The following is a 22,060-nucleotide window of genomic DNA, read 5'->3' as shown; positions in this document are numbered from 1 at the left end:
GCGAAAACCTCACTGGCGCCATCGGACCCTATCGTATCGGTGTTGGGATTCGGTTGCTCTTGGAGGCAATTATCCTTTGCTCACGCGATATTCAAGAGCTGAATTTCACAGAAACTCCCCTTTTGAGTGCAGTTCCACTGCTTGTAGAGGTGAAGAATGATCCTTATTTATAAATAACCGAGTAATATTTCTTTAGAAATGGATTATTAGACCTGGCGGGAGTGCTACATGGTTTTCTCATCTGTAATCATGTACAGTATATTATTTTCGTTTTCTGAGGAATTAAATAGGGTTCAGTCGTAGTACTCATAATTAGTTATAAATACCGCCGGATCCACCCATAAATTACGGAAAGCAAATATTATTTAAAAACAGCTTATTTTAATTTATTTATCAGCCTCACGCACAAGAGGAAATATAACTACACCATATTAATGGCGTGTGTATAAGCATCAGGAAAAAAATATTTCCATCTAACCATTAATAATTACGTAATACTTCTTAGCTTCTAACAATATACTAACTTGATTTGATATATTTAAATACATCTATATCATTGCGCTTATTCTATCAAAGGCGAATATTTAGAATCGTAGCGTTATGATTAATCAAGGAAGCCACCTTACACTAAAGACTAGAAACCGTCCATGTCCACCTTCACTTTTACATACTATAGTTGGAAGTAAATTGCCTGGTGAATTGTGTACTATCTTGGCGAGCGATGTAACATATTTCCATTTTTCTAAACATTTTTTCTTTAAAATATTTCCTCAAGCTTGGTTATAAATCAGGGAAGTATACACATTTGCGTAGGTGTGTCTGTTCATTAGACTTTATATTCTTATTGCTGTTTATTTCATACAAACTCTTTCTTTTTACATAATCTCACAGGTTTCTTGTAAGAATGCAAGGCTAATTTTTCTGTCCGACCTACCAGTTTAGCTCTGGATTTAACTGGAAATCCACATTGCGAATCATTGGCTGTAGTTGAGTTTTAAATAAGGTGAATTTTAACTTATTTAAGTAAATTAATATTTAACTTTACTTTTAAAAGAGAGGACATTAGATGTAATCAAATATTAATCGCACATAATTAATCTTGCATCTTGGTCCAGAGTACAGCTTTCCAATTAAGCCAACCTTAGCAAGCATAAACACACCTGCTTATTCCAGAAAACAAAAAGGACAATAAAACCAACAAAATATCAACAAATGCTCCAAATGAAGAAATATAAATACAAAGGCTAGCGAATGTGCATACAACCACACCAAATTTCTACTCATATATAAAGTTATATAAAAAACAAAATGGTTTAAATTTTACAAATTCTGGATTATGAAAAAGTTTGAGAAATATTTAAAGAATTAATTTCTAAAATTAGAGAAATGGTTCTCTAAAGGGAGACTACAAGTAAATCCCCAAAAGATTTCAGCCATTCTCTTCACAAAAAGATCGATATCTCCTTGCAGGAGACGTCTTCTGTACTATTCAATACTAAAATTCCGTGGCAGACAGAAACAAAATACCTTGGTGTCGTGCTCGATAAAAAATTAACTTTTAACCAGCACATCAAGACTACGTGTCCAAAGGCATCTAAAGCCATCGCCCAGATCTACCCTCTAATTAACAGGGCAAGTTAAACATCAGAATCAAATTGCTTTTATACCAGCTGACGATTCGTCACACAGTCACAAATGCTTGCGAATGATTCTAAACGCCCCATGGTTCGTCAGAAACAATCAACTTCATCGAGATAATACAAATATTTCTTATATCTTCTCTTTCCTACAATCTTTAGGATACATTTTAAGATAAAAGACCAAAAGCCATTTCAACTTCCTGCAGTGATACATAATCTCCATGCCCATTCAGGGCGAGCAAACTGCTCGTAAAATTTCTCCTCACTGTAACCGTAACAGATAGCGGAGGATATGAAAAGCTTTTCGCTTCACTCCAAAAGCCATTAATGTTAATTGTCAATTAAACAACATATTCTTATAATGTCGTTTAAGAGCATTGATTTAAATCTCAACTAAGGCTACTACACTTCTAGAAGCTGCTGTGTGGAATTCAAATAAGTACCCGGTGTTGGTCAATATTGCCATCGTGTGTCAGCTTCCTCAAATCATGTCACTACAGCATCCTAGAAAAGGTAAGGTGCATTATCTCCTTAATATTCACCTTATTTTCATAGAATCTCCGTGGAGTAGACAACACAAAATAATTAACCATAGCGCCAAAATAATGTTTGCTGTTCATTTTCTGGATTATTTTTTGCAGATGCCATTACTTAACGGATGGGACGGTTCATTGTAAATAAGGATTAGAAGAGTTAGGATCGTGATTTATCACTCCATCCTAGAGATTTCCATAGTCCTCTTATCGACAAAGAAATCTTCAACGCAAAAGTTGAACTTCCCCTCTATTGTTTTTTCATTTTTTTATGGGGGGGTGATCATTTCCGCACTAACAACACTGTTTTCAAATAAAATAAAAATAAAAAGCGCTTAAGAAACAAGTAGTATTTAATAACTAGTAAGGATACCATTTATCTTTCCGTGGATCTGATGAAATACGTTTCTGGTCTTCATTTGACCTTCGCTGATATAAATGAACGGAACATTAATCTGTTCCGTGGACACTAAAAGGATCTGGGGCTTTCGTACAGGCAGATCAGATTAGTTATACATCGAAGGTAAAGACCCGATTTATACTATATCAGAAGTATCAAGTGTACATGCAAAGCTTTCCAAGAATCTGCTGGACACAAGACGGTAAACCTTTAAATCTTTAATAGCTGTTCATTGGATTAACTTGAGATTAGTCATTAGTCTTCCAATCCCACGCTTGGCGAATTCCTGTACTGTAAGAGAATGAAGCAGGAGATATTTATTATTAATAGCAGGTAGTTGGGAAGTTCGGATAGTTGTTCATAAATATTTAAAATAAGCTTTGTTTAACTAAAGAGCTGCTTGTCACTATTTCGTATTAGAGTTGTTAGCCAATGAATGTCGAATAACATTGTTCGTCATTGTTTAATAAAATCATCTTAGCAGAGAAATTTTTATGTTAAATTGAACGATTTAAAGACGTTTGAGGCAATTAACATAATTACTGTTATTGTTATTAATTAATATAATTATAGTTGTTATATATTTATAATTATAATTAATAATAATATTATATAAGTTATCGTAACTGCTTAATAATTAGTTAGTTAATAATTATTATATTAAATAATATTCATACACCATAAAATGAAAATAATTCAATATCTTAAAATAATTCAGAGTTTTTTCCTTTTAGGATAAGGGGGAAGAGATTAATACCCTTGGAGGGTAATGGATGGCAATGCTGTAGCCAATGAAGTTCTAACTGAGGTTCGGCTATTGCTGTTACCCTCCTGCCATGATCAGAGCTTTAATAGCTCAATAACACCTTATCCCTACACTGTCCTCTACAGATAACGGGGAAGATGAAAAGCATTCTTGCTTCGCCCCTTTAAGCCAGTCCTTATAAGGACTTTTAGGATAAGAGATGGAAGAGGTGTGTGACTTTAAAGTCCTTTTTAGGACTTCCAGGGTAGCGGATGGCAATGCAGTAGCCAATGAAGTTTTAACTGAGGCTCGGCTATTGCCGCTACCCAGCCATGACTAGAACTTTTTAGCTTAATAACACTCCATCCACACAGATTTACTTCATTCAAATGACGGGATAAAGAGTCAAGGACTCAGTCCATCGCCCAGTTCTTATAAGAACTTTAGGATAAGTACAAGTTTTATTTTATTTAAATGATATTATTCTAACGTTAGTCATGATCGGTTGGGCTGATATTCGCTGAAGCACTTTACCTCACTATTTGATTCTAAAGAAAAGATAAGTCAAATTATCCTTTTAGCGTATACAGGCGAACCTCTGTTCACAAACATTCCAGATACGAACAATTCATTTGGCTAATCACTTGTGACTCCTATGCATTTAACAAACACGTAATAACCCAGGGCTTACGACCATTTTACGATATTTGAAGTTCACCGATATGTTGCCCGCGCAGTTAGCCTAGTGGCAATGCTCTTCGCAATCATATGCCTGGAGAAGGAATGTCCTAGGTTCGATGACGTGAGAAGCTTAAGGATCTTCCTCAGCCATAGCCAAGTTAGCCGGTCTTGGGAGTGGACAGCAGGGTTTTCCCCCCCAGTTTATCTGGGGGTTTTCATTCCTCAAGAAGGCAAACCGGCCCCGTGAACACACACGGATACAGTCAGGAATTCTTAAGACAATCCCTCCAGCCATAGGTCTGAATTGTTAGCTATGCCGGTCCCGAACCCGGATAAAAATAGGAGGGATTGAAGTGGTGCCGTATACCTCCCCGTAAAAGGGGCTCACGGCCGTTGAATCACCATACGAAATGAATGACTTAATGAACCGATATGTTAATGAGGTTATCAATGAAAACATAAATTCATATTACGAACACACTTCAAGGAACGAATTATGTTTGTAAGTTGGGATTAGCATGTATATTTTATATATATACAATATATCTTATTGAAAAAAGAAGAGCCTTCGTAACTCTTATTTGCGAATGATTCTATACGCTTATTTGCGTATAGACGAAGCCCTTTGGTTGGAAAGACCTGAGTTCAATTCCCGTCAGTGACGCGAGGAACCTTTATCTGGTCTCTTTCGACGAAAGGTGAGTTAGCCCGTCTCATAGGGAGGTAGGATTTTTTTTTCACCCTTAAACTCGGATTATTCGTCCCCCAGAACAGGCAAACCTGCCCCGTGAAAACTCACCGATTGCAGTCAAGAATACCTAAGAGCCAGCCATAGGCTTGATTCGTCAGCTATACCGCTTCCGGATATAATTAGAGGGGAGGATTGAGATGGTGCCGTACTTCCCCGTAAAAGGGCATCACGGCTATTCTGTCATCATACGAGATAACAATAATAAAAAATAAGTTCAGCTTACAAATACATTTCAAGGAACGAATTATGTTCGTAAGTTGGAATTCGCGTGTATGTTTTATATTTCGTTAGCATTTTATCTTTTCTTAGTTTCTACGCTCATTGCTGAAACCTCTCCGGCTCCAAATGCCTCTTTTCCAAATTATTTTAACCCTCTTTACCGTAATTTTGATTAAAAATTAACTTTTGTTTAAGACGGTTTTGTATGCACAGTCGACAGTAAAAACTCTTTCCCACATCCTTAAAATTTTTCCTAGAAACTCTTGCCAGTAATACTTAGAATAGCTTGCGTGCAATAATACGAGGTGCAACCAAAACGTTCGGAGAATTTGACCATAAAGAAAAAAAATACTTACCATAACTCTTAGTTTTTACAGTCTCCTTGGAAGTAGTCCATCTTAGGCATGTAAACAGCGATTGCAACGTTTTTCCATGATTCCATGCATCCCTGGAAATTCTCGAGTGTGACTGTGTTGAGCACCTCCTGCGATTCGGCCTGGATCTCCTCGATCGTGTCAAAACGACGTCCACTCAGCCGGAATTTCATCTTGGAAAACAGGAATACGTCACACTCGGTGAGGGAGAAAAATGGGGAATGACTGTCATGTTTTTGGAAACCAGGAAGTGGCGAACAACCAGTAATGTATGTATGAATGAGTTGAACGATCCAGTATGACAGTCCTACGATCTCACAAACATCATCAATAGTTCTCCAACGATCTATAGGGATAGAGGCGAGCACTTTTGAAATGTTTCCCCGGTGTTTTAATTGTCGACGGTCATTCAGAACGTTTCTCGTCATCGACAGACGTTGATTCATCCTTGAAGAAAGCACCACAAGAACGGTTTTGCTTTCGCTCATAGCATTATCACTAAACGCTGCCTTAGGTTTTTTTTTTTTTTTTTTGAGGTTGAAGCAAAATTTGATGCAGGTTCTTCGCTCCTTAAAATCCGCCATTTCAGTTGGAGAAGAAAATCCCCGAACCACTAAAACACGCCGTTACAAACACACGTAATCCAAGAAAACACAGTCTCTCGCTTGCCAGCAATTGGCATGCCGATTCACAAAGGGTGCGGCTCTACTGCAGCTGGTTCGCGCGTTATTCAAATTCCCAGAACTTTTGATAGCACTTCGTTTTAATGTCATTCATAGTTACACATTGAAAGTTTTCTTCAGAAGAATAAACTTTATTTAAGGCCTTGGGTTGACGGAGAACGAATGCAACGACGACTGTGCTCTTTAAATTATAGTAACGACTTTCTCAAGTTACTTTGTAATTCCTTCACAAAATGTTTACCTTTTGATGTCAAATCGGATGAGTACTGATCTTTGCTACACTCGAACAGAGACGAATTCCAATGCCAAAATCTTTAATTTTCTCAATCTTTTCTGGAATGATAAACTATTGTATTCACACCATCATATCCTTATTTATTACTAGTATTACTATTATGATTATTTTGTACAATAGTTAGTCTGTCATTGATGTCTCTATCGGTGATTCGGTGATGTCACACACACACACACACATATGTGTGTGTGTGTGTGTGGTTTTACGTCCCCTAGAACAGGCAGGTTTGCCTGTTTTAGGGGACATAAAACCCGAGTTTCCGGGTGATAAAACCCTCCTACCTCCGTATGAGACCGGCTAACTCACCTTTAGTCGAAAGAGACCAGATAAAGGTTCCTCACGTCACTGACGGGAATCGAACCCATCTTTCCATCCAAAGGGCTTCGTATCTACTGACTGAGCTACGGAGGCTCTTCCGTTGCTTAGTCGATAAAATTATTTCTTTCTGTTGGAATGATATTGATCCGAATTCTGTCTAGGATGCGAATAACCTTTATAGGGGCTTTTCAATCGAAGATGAGTTAGCCAGTCTCATGCGAGGCAGGGATTTCTTCCTAAAGTTGGATTTTTCATCCAGCATGTCGAACAGATCGACCACAGATTAAAGATGAGATTATCAGATCGTTAATTAGCGTTCTTTGAAGCCAAGTGACATGGCAGTGATAGGCCATTGAAGTTAACAAGTAAGGAAAAGAAGAATAAAAGACATTTCAATGCGATAATCAGTTAACAGCGAGATCTAAGTGACTTGTAATAAGTTATGGCAGTTGCGCCAAATATGTTGATGCAAATATAGGGTGTCCACATCGGACCTCCCTAGTTTCAACGTGTTATTACTACTTAAGTGTATACGGACCATGGTGTCAAAATTGTGCAAATGAGAAGGAACACTCATCAAGTTTTTGTAAAATAATTCTGGATGAAACTTGTAGAGTCTGGAACGTTTAAACAACCCAAACCTCACATATTTCCGCATTTCGATTTTTTACCGTTCTCTGAAACTAGGAATCCAATGTGGGCACCCTGAATTTTGTTCGTAAGTTGTTACCTTGTAGGAATGTGTTAATACGAGGCAGTACTCTTACAATCAGAAAATATCCAGCCAACAGTCTTCGAGACCGACGATAACTGTTGATGTGACGCCAATAAATGAAAGAATTACGTGAATTCTATGAGCCAGTAAATTATCATCGTTTATTGGGTATGTTTGTCTTACCGATTTGCAAGAGGAGAGTCCCTTCCATCTATATATCAAACCCGGAGAATTCACATTCATTCGAAAAGTACCTATGAAGGTGCTTTTGTATTCTAGATAGGATTCAAACCAATCGATGTTCATCAATACTGACTGAACTACAGCAGCTCTTGACTGTAGCAATAGAATAAATGTGCTGGAAGGAAACTCGGACAATGTCAATGGTCGAGGGAGGACCGTTCCTTTTTTTGGTACATTAGAGCCCTAAAGATCCTAAAGGTTGAAGTGGATGCTGCATCTAATAAATTGACCATTGAACGTCAATTTATATTTAGACTTCAAACATTACAGTTATTATTTTTTTTTTAAATGTCATAAGTTCAGCTTGCTTTTGGCACGTTAAGATATATTCCAATAAAATAAATAAAATTACTTATCTATTTCTTATCTGAAAATTTTTGGAGGGGAGTCGTAGTTGAACTTTGTGTTAACTACTTTTTAGTAAAAAATACACACACACACACACACACACACACAGACACGCGCCCGCGTTTGTTAAAGAAACCATTTTATCAATTATCTCGAACACCAACTCTATTTTCAGCTGCCATACCCAACTGATATTGAATTAAACAATCGATAAATGGATCACTATAGGACATTGCCGTCGATATTTAAGATATCGTTTATTGAATTCGATTCATAAATATATTATTTTATATTTTTTCTTCTTTCATAAAGATAAACTTAAACGAAATGGCTCCGTTCTTTCCAGAATGGTGCATTTCTAATGGTCGGTGATAACATAATAAATCATCACGATGGTAGATCATAGTGATTTATTCTATTGCAGAAATTTATTCTCATAAATTTTGGTTACTTAATGTCTCTTTCTCCCATGAGCAAAGAGAAAGAGAAGGTATTATTATTATTATTATTATTATTAACAGTAACAAGAACAATATAAATAGTGAAGGCTAATCCCACTCTCTTCATAAAAGTTAACCCAAGCTTTGAAGTAGGTGAGATTAATCCGCTTGACTCATCTCCACGTAATTCTCATAATCAAAGACTGCAGATTATGTAACAAAACAGTCAGTTAAAGTGTATAACAATAAAGAAGATACTGATATTAAAAAAAATGTGTATATGTAAATAGGCTGTATAATAATAAGGTATGATATTGATATTGAAAAAAAAAATTACGTACATTTATATTTAAAAAACAAATCGCTGCACTCTACATTTTGTACTGAACAGAAAATGTAATAGTATAGATATTAAATGGATAAGAATCCTATATTGTTATATAGCCAGTAAGTGAAACTCAAGATCGATAACTACGATCTATGAGTTTCAATGCCGAAAAACTATCGGCGAAGGCAATTCGAAGCAAAGGTGGAGCAAGGTCCCTCACTATTCTTGATATTCTCTCATAATGTAAAACACAGCTCCTAGGAGATGTAATACTGTCATTACATTATGAGGGGAGGTCACTACCCAGACCGGTTTCAACCTTTTTTGAGGTCTCATCAGTGAGTAGGTAGACCTGGAAAATATCAAAGCTTAGTGAAAAGAACTTACATACCTTCACTATACGAATGCCATAAAGGTGTGCTTTCAATGAGTTTCAATGAATCTATGAGTTTCAGTGCGGATAGTTTTTCGGCATTGAAACTCATAGATCGTAGTTATCGATCTTGAGTTTCACTTATTGGCTATATAACAATATAGGATTCTTATCCATTTAATAGTTATTCAATTGCCAGAAAACTAGCCTTTTGAATTTTTATTTTAATTACAAAATACAAATACACCTTTATGGCATTTGTATAGTGAAGGTATGTAAGTTAATTTCACCAAGATTTGGCTTGGAGGTATGCTGAGTAAGATCAATGAACGGAAAAGTCCTTTTTAGGACTTCCAGGGTAACAATTGGTAATGCTGTAGCCAATGAAGTTTTAACTGAGGCTCGGCTATTGCCGTTATCCAGCCATGACTAGAGCTTTTTAGATCAATAACACCCTATCCACACAGATTTTCTTCATTCAGATGACGGGATAAAGAGTCAAGGACTCAGTCCATCGCCCAGTTCTTATAAGAGCTATAAGATTTGATATTTTCAGGGAGATCAATCGACCGTAAGATGCGGTGATTGATTCATTCAATCCAATACCCTTGGAGGATAATGGATGGCAAAGCTGTAGCCAATGAAGTTCTAACTGAGGCTCGGCTATTGCTGTTACCCTCCTGCCATGATCAGAGCTTTAATTGCTCAATAACACCTTATCCCTACACTGTCCTCTACAGATAACGGGGAAGATGAAAAGCATTTTGCTTCGCCCCTTTAAGCCAGTCCTTATAAGGACTTTGATATTTTCACCAAGCTTTTATATTTTCGGCTGAATCAATCGACCGTGAGATGCGGTGATTGATTCATTCAATCCAATACCCATGGAGGATAATGGATGGCAATGCTGTAGCCAATGAAGTTCTAACTGAGGCTCGGCTATTGCTATTACCCTCCTGCCATGATCAGAGCTTTAATAGCTTAATAACACCTTATTCCTACACTGTCCTCTACAGATAACGGGGAAGATGAAAAGCATTTTGCTTCGCCCCTTTAAGCCAGTCCTTATAAGGACTTTGATATTTTCACCAAGCTTTTATATTTTCGGCTGAATCAATCGACCGTGAGATGCGGTGATTGATTCATTCAATCCAATACCCATGGAGGATAATGGATGGCAATGCTGTAGCCAATGAAGTTCTAACTGAGGCTCGGCTATTGCTATTACCCTCCTGCCATGATCAGAGCTTTAATAGCTTAATAACACCTTATTCCTACACTGTCCTCTACAGATAACGGGGAAGATAAAAAGCATTCTTGCTTCACCCCTTTAAGCCAGTCCTTATAAGGACTAACATTGATATTTTTGGAGAGGAAGGAATCAATCGACCGTGAGATGCGGTGATTGATTTTATATGAGATGCCCATATAGGGTAACGGATGGCAATGCTGAACCAATGAAGTTTAACTGAGGTTCGGCTGTTGCTGTTATCCTGGGTTAATGAGTTCGCTCTCTTAGGTTTTGCCCTAAGGGAGCACTTTGAGTCTCCGGGGAAAGTGTTCTTCGACACGGCCCGCTGAGGGGTACTTGCCGGTGAATTATTTTCCTCGGAATATGAGCGGTTCTGCTCAGTGGTCGGGGAGCCCGTCACTGAGTGGAACCAACGCTGAGATTAGGACGGTCTTTCGCCCACTATGGAGTGGCCTAGAGATCGTCCGTATTTTTGAGATTTCACCTTTACTTACATAGTCGGTGATTGATTCATTCAATCCAATATCCTTGGAGGGTAATGGATGGCAATGCTGTAGCCAATGAAGTTCTTACTGAGGCTCGGCTATTGCTGTTACCCTCCTGCCATGATCAGAGCTTTAAAATAGCTCAATAACACCTTATCCATACACTGCCCTCTACAGATAACGGGGAAGATGAAAAGCATTCTTGCTTCGCCCCTTTAAGCCAGTCCTTATAAGGACTTTGATATTTTCGAAATCTGATCCAAAGTCCTTTTTAGGATTTCCAGGGTAACAAATGGCAATGCTGTAGTCAATGAAGCTTTAACTGAGGCTCAGCTATTGCCGTTACCCAGTCACGACTGGAGCTTTTTAGCTCAATGACACCCCATCCACACAGATTTTCTTCATTCAGATGACGGGATAAAGAGTCAAGGACTCAGTCCATCGCCCAGTTCTTATAAGAACTTTGATATTTTCCTGGTCTACCTACTCACTGATGAGACCTCAAAAAAGGTTGAAACCGGTCTGGTAGTGACCTCCCTCATAATGTAATGACAGTATTACATCTCCTAGGAGCTGTGTTTTACATTATGAGAGAATATCAAGAAAATAGTGAGGGACTTGCTCCACCTTTGCTTCGAATTGCCTTCGCCGATAGTTTTTCGGCATTGAAACTCATAGATCGTAGTTATCGATCTTGAGTTTCACTTACTGGCTATATAACAATATATGATTCTTATCCATTTAATATCTATTCAACTGCCAGAAAACTAGCCTTTTGCTTTTTCTTTTAATTAATTATGTAATAGTATATATGTAAATACTCTGTATGATGATAAATAAAATGTTATCACAGTTAAAAAAGTATTATTATTATTACTATTATTATTATAACAATAAAGAAGATACTGATATTTAAAAAAATGTGTATATGTAAATAGGTTGTATAATAATAAGCTTGATATTAATATTGAAAAAAAAAACGTACATTTATGCAAATTATACTTAGAAATTGCTCTTGAATCACATTAAAGAAAATGTAGTATCATTGCTTAAATTCTATGTCATATGTATGCAAGTTTTCAGTGACAAAATAAAGTATTATTATTTATTATTAAAAAAAAGATTATTAAAAAAATATTTCAGATCATTCATTTGACCTGCCATACATCAGCCTGCTTCCAACACAACAATCAAATCAATAATAAAAAATAAAAAAATACATATATCTAATCGGTGTCATCCTCAGATAAGCTTATTAAAAAGTTTCGAGAATGCAAGCAGAAACATTACATCTCAACCGAGATCAACAGAAAAAAAAATATTTATTACATTGAAGTGCTGTAGTTACAGCGTTATAATAATATTATTAACATATTATACAAAAAAAAAAACGAAAAATTTGTATGAAACTCACATTAAAAAAATTATTATCCCTTAAGGGATCACTGTTGTTCCACTGACACAGGAAATAACTGTGAACATCATATCAACAGCACATTTAACCTTCATTAAGTACAAAAGAATAATAGAAAGAATCAGATGTGTGTCATTTTTACTTTATCTCCCATAACGCTTAACGGTTTCGATTTTCCATATCACAATTCTATCACTGTTCGTATTGTTCGTGTTTATTTACTAACCGTACCAATGATTTTTGACCTCGTAGCCTTAGGTGCTTCAGCTATACGTCCAACCAAATTTAATTAAAAATTTATTTTAATGTGGCATTTGGAATTGATGTTACAACAATTAAAAATTCTGCTTATGCAGCATCTTCCCACAGCTCGGAATTGGAAATGAAAATGACAGATGTACGAATAGTTATGTAAAAATCATATTTCTATGACAGTGACATAAATCAACGAGCTATTGTAGTTCAGTCGCAAGGAAGTCGTCATGTTTATTCTTTTGGAAAAGACTTGCGTTTAAATCCTGTCTGCATGCGAGTAAGCTACCTCATGCAGAGATAGCAAGCGTTTTTTTTTTTACTTCTCACTGAACATAGACATAATACATTCACACTAGGGAACGCAACAGAGTACTGGCAAGTCAGTTGCATTAAATGTCTATAAACTTCTGACTAGGAACCTCAGCCTATCTTAGGATGGAAGACATGAAGAAGAAAGAAAAGATACACACTGCAACGTATATACATGAGCATAAATTATTGCAATCTTCTGTGAGAAGAGTCCACAGCTTTCCTGTGAAATATTCCAAAGAAAGGGAATGATGTACAGCTGCGTAGAACACGCTTCTTGGTATGAAAATCTGGATGCAATATCGATTCGAATTATAATTTTTTTCTCTGCGTTTCACACAGTGATAAATTAATTGGTATCAGACAGAAATATGTGTTATAGTTTTAAAAGAAGTAGCAGAATTATAGATACTAATCCCAATGAAGTGTGTCCATGGAAATATAAGGTGTGTGTGTGTGTGTGTGTGTGTGTGTGTGTGTGTGTGTGTGTGTGTGTTGCAATTGACAATGAAATTGAGTCCACACTTTCAAATATTTTATGACGCAGGAAAAAAGATGATCACATTATTTAACGACTTCAACAGAGAAAGAGTGGTTTATGATTTGATTAGCAAATGATAGAAATTGGAAATTATTTTCAAGGAAAATAATGAAAATGTTGAAAAATAAAAATTATTTTTATTTTTCAACATAATCTCCTTTAAGACTAATACATTTATTCCAGTGATGCTCCAGCGCCATTAAACTGTCTCTGTAGTGGTTCTCAGTAAGATCTGCAAAATGCTCCTCTACATCGAAATAAAACGCTCACCAGTTTTAGTTTTGGGAAGAGATAAAGGTCAGAGGGAGCCAAATCTGGGGAATAGGGTAGATGTTCCAACAATTCTTAGTGCAGATCCCTTAATTTCCGCATTGCCAAAACAGTTTTGTTGGCAGGTGCATTGTCCTGATGAAAGATGATTTTTTTCTTCTGCAATCCGGGTCTTTTCTGACGAATTTTTTCATCTAGTCTGGTTAAAAGATCGGAATAATATTCCCTGGTTATTGTTTTACCCTTCTCAAGATAATTAATAAACAAAATGCCTTTAGTATCCCAAAAAACCAATGCCATGACCTTTCCTGCTGATGGTACAGACTTTGTCTTCTTCGGCGCTGAACAACCGGCTTCTCTCCACTGTTTTGACTGCTGTTTGGATTCTAGTGCGTAAAAGTGAATCCAAGTCTCATACATAGTAATAAATCAACGCACAAAATCAGTTTCATTCTTGTTAAAACGCTCCAAGAACTGTTCAGAGATTTTCATGTGTGAGTGCGTTGTTGACGTGCTGTGAGCAAGCGTAGCACCCATCTTGCGCAAAGCTTTTTTTTTTTCATTTGCAATTCTTCATGCAAAATACATCCTACTCGTTCTTTTGAAATGCCTATAGTCTCAGCTCAGCAATTTCACGCACTTTAACTCGCCGATCATCCAATACCATATCGTGCACTTGATCAATGATTTCTGGTGTTGTTACACTTTTTGGACGTCCTTCACGTGGATCATCTTCAAGGCTGGTACGTCCACGTTTAAACTCGGCAGTCCATTTTTTAATTGTCGAAAACGAAAGAGAATAGTGCCCATAAACTTCTATGAATTTCGAATGAATTTCTTTTGGGGTTAAACCTTCTTTTACAAAGAATTTTGTAACCGCATGATACTCAATTGTATCCATTTCAAGGGATACAGACAACACGTTTGCTTCAGACAGCTGTATAAAACAAAGTACTTCATAGAATGACTTGCAATTTCACATGGATGTTTATGACAGATGTACCAACTCAAAAAAAAAAATCGTGCCGATAGTATTGCCATTTATGGTCGAGGCCGAGAACCTTTCAGACCACCTTCGTATTTGACCCTAAGCTAACGAGTCTTATGTTAGCGTTAAAAAGGATAATTTTCTAGTATATAAATAGAATTGGGTACGTTTCAGTCTGGTTTTCCATTAAGAAAAGGTGTCCAAAAAGGAAGTGGAAAATGATTTTCGTCGAGTAGCAGCTTTTAAAATGACGATGCACAGCTGCCTGCATTGCTACTGTGCTTATAGCAAAATTATTGCCAGTTTTTGAATTTTAGCACACATAAATCAAAGCTATCCTGGTGGTGTTTTATACTTCAAATTCATAAAAAAGAGAAAGCACGAATGAAAAATTGACAAGGCGCTTTCTAACAATAAAAAAAAAGAATAAAGAGCTTCAAGCATGACACCTTTGAAAAAAATTCACCTTTCCTTTATGACGAAGTTTGTGCGCCCATCAAGACTCACTCCTGTTAAAAAGAAAACTGCAAGCAGAACAGAACTCACACAGGCTTCTTACTCCCACTCTAAACTAGAATAGAAGGATCAACATTGCTAGAGCTTATCTCAGACTTGTACGATATTCAGCACTATTGCGGTTCGCATTTTAATATTCTTCCTTCTACTAAACTATATATATATATATATATATATATACTTTTTTTATTTAACTTGGGGATATTGTATATTAGGATAACCAAGTAATTTTATAAACTTGGTTATTTTAACTCCTAATCCCAAATATGCAAACAATTAAGTTTGTGCCTGAAACAAAGTTCAAGTCTAAAGATAGTACAACACCAGGGCAACTCTTTAGACTTGAACTATCTTTAGACTTGAACTTTGTTTCAGGTGCAAACTTAATTGTTTGCATACTTGGGATTAGGAGTTAAAATAACCAGGTTTATAAAATAACTTGGTTATACTAATATACAATAACCCCAAGTTAAAAAAAAATTATTACATCTATATCTCCTCCAGAGATTTTTATTAAAAATAAAAACACCTTGTTGTGACTTCTATAGGTAAAGATGATATGGCTCCGTATTACTAAACCTTGGTATTTAGAGTCTAGCTACTCACTGAGGAGACCTCAGAAAAGGTTGAAACTGGTCTGGGTAGTGACCCCACCCATAATGCATTGCAATATACATCTTCTAGTGAGATGTGCTTTACATTATGGGAAAATACTAAGAATAGTGATCAGAGCTTTACTCACCTTTACAATGAGTTGCCTTGGTGTTATACTATTTTTAGACTTGAACTTTGTTTCAGGCGCAAACTTAATTGTTTGCATACTTGTGATTAGGAGTTAAAATAACCAAGTTTATAAAATTACTTGGGTATCCTAATATATCCTAATATATATATATATATATTTTTAGACTTGAACTTTGTTTCAGGCGCAAACTTAATTGTTTGCATACTTGTGATTAGGAGTTAAAATAACCAAGTTTATAAAATTACTTGGGTATCCTAATATATCCTAATATATATATATATATATATATCCTAATATATAATATATATATATATATATACATATATAATACTCTGCGCAAAACAATGTTTTGCGCGTGAAATATATTCACGTCTAAATTACTTGTATATAGAGGCTAATGACTTCGAATCAGTTGCCTTAGTATGTTATCCCTAATGCAACTCCCCCCCCCCATTTCGGGCATGTATAATGTATTGCATAATGGGAAGGGCCACTATCAAGACCGGTTTCGACCTTTATTGAGGTCTCATTAGTGGGAGTCAGACCCGGGAGAGATACTAGGGTTGAAGTAATGCAGAAGTCATATATATATCTCATATACAAGTAGACAAAACGTGCTTGACCTTATTGATAAAAATCTCTGGATGAGAGAAAACCAAGTATAAAATGTTTTGGTATCTTTAACGTAAATATATATATATATATATATATATATATATATATATATATATATATATATATATATATAATTATTGATTATATTAAATAATTACATCAATAAACGTCTTTTAGCTTTTTTTATGTAATTCTTTGTCGATGTAAACTATAAATACATTATTTTCATTTTGCATCGATTTTAATGATCATTAATTCTTGGGAAAAAAAGGTATTCAGAATTAATAGTTTTTAGAACAATTTCATATATAAAAAAATTGACCGGCATATTTTATTAAAAATCAACTAATTAATTAATCCTAAATTAAATTATTTCCGTTTAAGAGAAAAACACCCACAAAACTAACAATTAAAATAATATTAAATTACATAAACTTACCTTTTAAAAATCTATTTTTCTGTTTAAATTTGTTTTACTATAAATTTACCATTCATACTTCACTCAGAATTATCGTCCCATTAACTTGCTTTCAAATCTGAGAAAAATTGCTGAAAAAATCATCCTCTGCAGACTCCAAGATTCAGTGGACAATCTAAAAATCATCGAACAAGAACAGTTTGGCTTTCGTAGATATCATAGCACCCAACATATTCGCAGATTGATCGAATACATCACCACAGGATACAACTAGAGAAAACACACCGGTGCCGTATTCCTAGACATCGCAAAAGCTTTTCACAAAATTTGGAACTATGGGCTACTGTATAACTCATTATTCCTAACATTCCATCGAAGATGATACTATTAAAATCAAGTCATATCTCATTGAACAGAACAATGCAAGATAAATGGAATAGTCTCAACCCAACGTCGTATTTAGGTTGTGGTTTCACAAGGATCCTTACTGGCCCCGATTCTACTCTTAATCTATGTGCAGATATCCCGCATAACCCCATGTCGTCTAGTATGGTACTTTATGCAGATGACACAACTGTATTAGCTAGATCACTTCATCCACACCTTGTTACAAGAAAAACTTCAAGAAGACATTTTAAAACTAGAACAATGGTTCGCTTACTGGAAATTGCAAGTTAACCCTCAGAAAAGTATAGCTATACTCTTCACTAGAAGAACAGCATCTCCCAAAGGGGAAATGTTTCTGTTTAATACCAATCTTCCATGGCAACAGAAGCCAAATATCTAGGAATTCTACTGAACAAAAAATTAAGCTTCAACAAACATATTAGGCACAATATGTGCAAAGGTATCTAAAAAAACCATTGTTTAACTCTACCCCTTGATTAACAGAAACACAAGAAACAAACTACTATTCTACCAGATCGTGATTCGTCTTATAATTATATATGCCTTTCCAGCTTGGAACCATTCCTCTAATGTTAATATTCTTAAATTGCAACAAGTGCAAAACAAATGTTTACGAATGATACTAAATGTTCCATGGTTCGTCAGAAAATTTCAGATTCATAGGGACACAAATATCCCATATGCTTTCTCTTTCTTACACTCGCTAGCCTAGCAGCAAAGTTCTTCTTGAAAACGACTACACACCCTAATCAGCTGGTACAACAAGCTGCAAACTACAATGAAAAAGACCTCTACAAGCATAAAAGACCTAAAGCCATTTTAATATCAAGTGAAGATACGTAACCCCATGCCCTCAAAGGGCGAGCTAAAAGCTCATAAATTTTTCCCCTTCATTGTATCCTAGATATCAGAAACGGGGAGTATAAAAAGCATTTCTTCACCTCATGAAATAGTAATGTTCTGAGTTCTGCGTGCATGTTGTTAGAATCTATAGTTCCTGCTGAATGTAAGAATATAATCGAAGCTCCGTAATGGAGTAAACAATAATTTATTCTTCAATCTTTCTTTTTTCCCATATTGAGTTGTTTGCGAGTTTTGTAAACGAACTGCATTATTCATTATATATATTTTTTCTTGAGTTCGTTCGTATGTCTTAAACAAACACAAACATCTACTGCTTCTAGCAAAATTTCAGTTTCGGTTCATGCATTATAAATTTCACACGCTGTACATGACGCAAAAAAAAAAAAAGAAAGACTTATTATTTATATCTCCGAAACAAGGAAACCTTGGTTGTTCTGCATAGCAAAATACTTCTGAGTATACTCGAAGTTTGATAGCAATCAAAATATCCAGTTTAGATATTTGACTTTCCTATAAAGCCAACAGTTGAGTTAGTAGATTCTTAGATAAAGAATATTGGAAAACTTTACCAATTATTCTATTTATTTATTTATTTGTGATTATACTAAGATGAGTGCACATTCTCTAAGTTTTATCAGCAAGTTTCATATGAGGTACCATGGCTGCTTCCTCCCCTATTCTAACACAAAGCAACACCGTTATCCCTCAATCAGCAAAAATGATAACATACAGTATAATAGTAAAAAATAAATATTTATGAGTCAGTAGAAAAAGGTTGGAATTTAAGGGTATGAATGGTCTAAGGAAGATTCAGATGTTCGGGGGAGGATTGGAAAGATAGAATATGAATACTCATTTTTTTTTTTTATCGGATATGACAAAACTCACTGTATGACACCTTTTTGGAATATCGTAGTTTTTGTTATGTCTATTTTTTTTTTTGTGAGCTGGATGGGTGTCATTGTTCTTTGACGAGTTAAATACACGCTTCAAGTCATAAAAATGGCAACGGGATTTTTCAGTGAAGATGCATTGTAAAAAAAGCCTCTATTCACACTGTATATTTGCTTCAAGTAATCTATAGAGCGAACCTCTATCATAGTTCAGTCGGTACAGACGAGGCTGTTTGGTCAGAAAGACCTGGGTTGATTCCCGTCCATGACGTGAGGAACCTTTATCTGGTCTCTTTCGACGAAAAGAGACCAGATAAAGGGTTAGTCCACCTCCGTAGGAGATGGACTAACTCACCAGAGGTGAGTTAGTCCATCTCCTACGGAGGTAAGGTTTTTTTCACCCAGTAACTCTGGTTTTTGTTTCCCAGAACAGGCAAACCGGTTCTATCATTCCTATCATCCTATCCTACAGACAGGACACATCGGGAGGCAAAGGGCAAACCACCTTATCCTCGAATTGAGGTTGCGAAGTCCAAGAATACTTGAAAAGAACCATCATTCTAAAGTGCCTGTTAGGACCACTGATAGGATAGGATGATAGGAATCTATAGAATTGATTACTTGTCACTAATAAACCTGAAATTTAGGTAGAATTTGTAGCATGATGTAACTTTTCTCTTTCACATAATCAATCTTTACATCTAAAATGTTAAAGTCCTGAATAATTATTATAATAAGCCACGATAATTCAGTTGTGGAAGTGGTAGAATAATGCAAGTTTTTCTCTTGTGACGTTGACTAATTTTCCTAATAGCTAATGGGAAAATGGATATCAAAGTCATGCAATTTATTCTTGATCGCAAATATGGTCACCAGGAATGGCCGTATATTTCGAAGTGAATCACTCTCTTGTTATTATAATATAACTAAACTTAACAAGGAAGTAGTCTAATATTTGAACTTAGATCTGAAATACATTATCCGATCGTTGCCAAAGGCACTCGAATAAATAAATCAGTGCAGTTTGTAGCATATACGTAGATTGGATTAACGCCATGTAAACAACCAAACAGAAAACAGAAGAAACTTATTTAGAATTAGGTAAATCAACACAAGATATATGCATAAAAGTTAATCAACAAAAAAATCTCCAAAACAATTATAAATAACAGAAAGAATCAGTAAGCAGGCGAGAAAGTAAAAACTTGGAACCTGGAAATAAAGAAACCAGAAAGATTTAAATATTTAAGTGTTTACAAGACAATCAAATGAGGGGTAGAAGTGCAGAGTAGAATAAAATAAGACTAATCAGGCTTTTCGATTCCTAATTATATCCAGTAATCTTTTAAGAATTTCTAGGAGTTTTTTTTTTTTTTTTTTTTTTAAAGATACCTTTGAAGGAAAAGTTTCAACTTCTCTAATTTATTGTCTTTAACAGAAGGAATTGTTCCCAAGGAAATAATTTTATTTTCCGTTTCCAATCTTCTCATGAGCTATTGTTGACATTTATAGAAAATGCCTCTATTTTTAGCTATAAACAGGCGAATTTCTTTGTTATTTACGAAGAGCAGTAAGGCGGGGTCGATTACACTCCTTCCTCGAAGAAATCAATGCGAAAGATATTGAGATTTTTTTAGTTAGCGTAGTTATCTACATCCCCGTGTAGATATGCAAATATATTAAAGAAAGGTAAACGCTTTCAATAAGCCTGGGAAATCTTAAAGGTGATATCAGGATAGGCGACCTCCTTATGTCTTGGATCGAAGCCAATCATGAAACCGAGTTCGCACCTGATAAGAGAGCATCTAGGTCCATGAACTTTTTCCACTAATCGCAGAGAATACAGAAAGCATGTACGACGTCTACGTTAATTATTTACAACATCTTTAGCAGATCTTCCATCATGCGAATTCTGCTTCTTCCAAGAAACAAAGAATTGCCTGAAGGATCCACAGTTTCCATCAGTTAAAAAGATTGACTGTTCTTGCGAATACTACAAGAAGAGATGCAAAATAGTAACCGCCAAATTGGTTGCACTAGGAAAAAATTAAATGCTAACATCAACTTTGTTCAAAGTTTTTTCCCACTTGGTTAGACTATAAATTATATATTTAGTTTACTAAGGAAAGTGATGAGAACTTAGTCCACCTTTGCCACGAGTTGCAGTCTAACCAAGTGGGAAAAACTTCGATTAATTCTATGAAGACCATGTATTATGCATGTTATTTTCGTATATCTACTTGCCTATGAGTATGACAGAAAGTCCCTAATTTTTGTATTGATAATGAGTTAGAGACAAACTCATCATCAATACACAAAGCCCAACAGTAAGTCTTTTGAAACTAAACATATCGACAGGGACTTACTGTAATATTTTACCATCAGAATTCATATATGCATGAAGCAATGAATAACTTATTTACTTTAATATTTTATAATTATTCATTCTCAATAAAGAAGGCAAATCTTCGTATTTTATTAAAATCTCGCTTTAAAGTCAATGAAAAAAATTATGAGCATAAAATATTTTCTAACAGAAGATAAATAATCAAAAAAAATCTATTTCCTCTTCGCAATAATTCTTTCGTAACTCGATTAACGTACACAGGGTATTTATCGTGCGCTAATCAATGCAAACCGTAAACAACCTGCCACTATAAATAGCCACAGGCAACACCGCTCTCTAGAGACGTGCACTTCCTGTAATTAGGATTTTATAGTGTGTTAATTGCCAAATGAAGCAGACGTTCGCAGCCAAGACGAGACTTCGAAAATTTGAAAGTTGTTTACACAGAAGGAAATTTACTTTTCGTTTCTAGTTTAGAAATTTTTACAAAGGAATTTGTTACACTCCACTCGTCTTATGGATAATACATAGCAAAGCTATTGCATTTTTGGTTGTTTTTAATAATTATTAAAACAGCTCCATAAACGAGTTATGAAATATCACACACACACACACACACACACACACACACACACACACACACACACACACACA

The sequence above is a fragment of the Typopeltis vanoorti genome, chromosome 23, assembly GCF_054136105.1.
Source record: "Typopeltis vanoorti isolate ZY-2024b chromosome 23, IOZ_Tvanoo_1.0, whole genome shotgun sequence".
Taxonomy (NCBI): domain Eukaryota; kingdom Metazoa; phylum Arthropoda; class Arachnida; order Uropygi; family Thelyphonidae; genus Typopeltis; species Typopeltis vanoorti.
The sequence above is the reverse complement of the archived record's forward strand: the minus strand, read 5'-3'. Positions refer to the sequence as shown.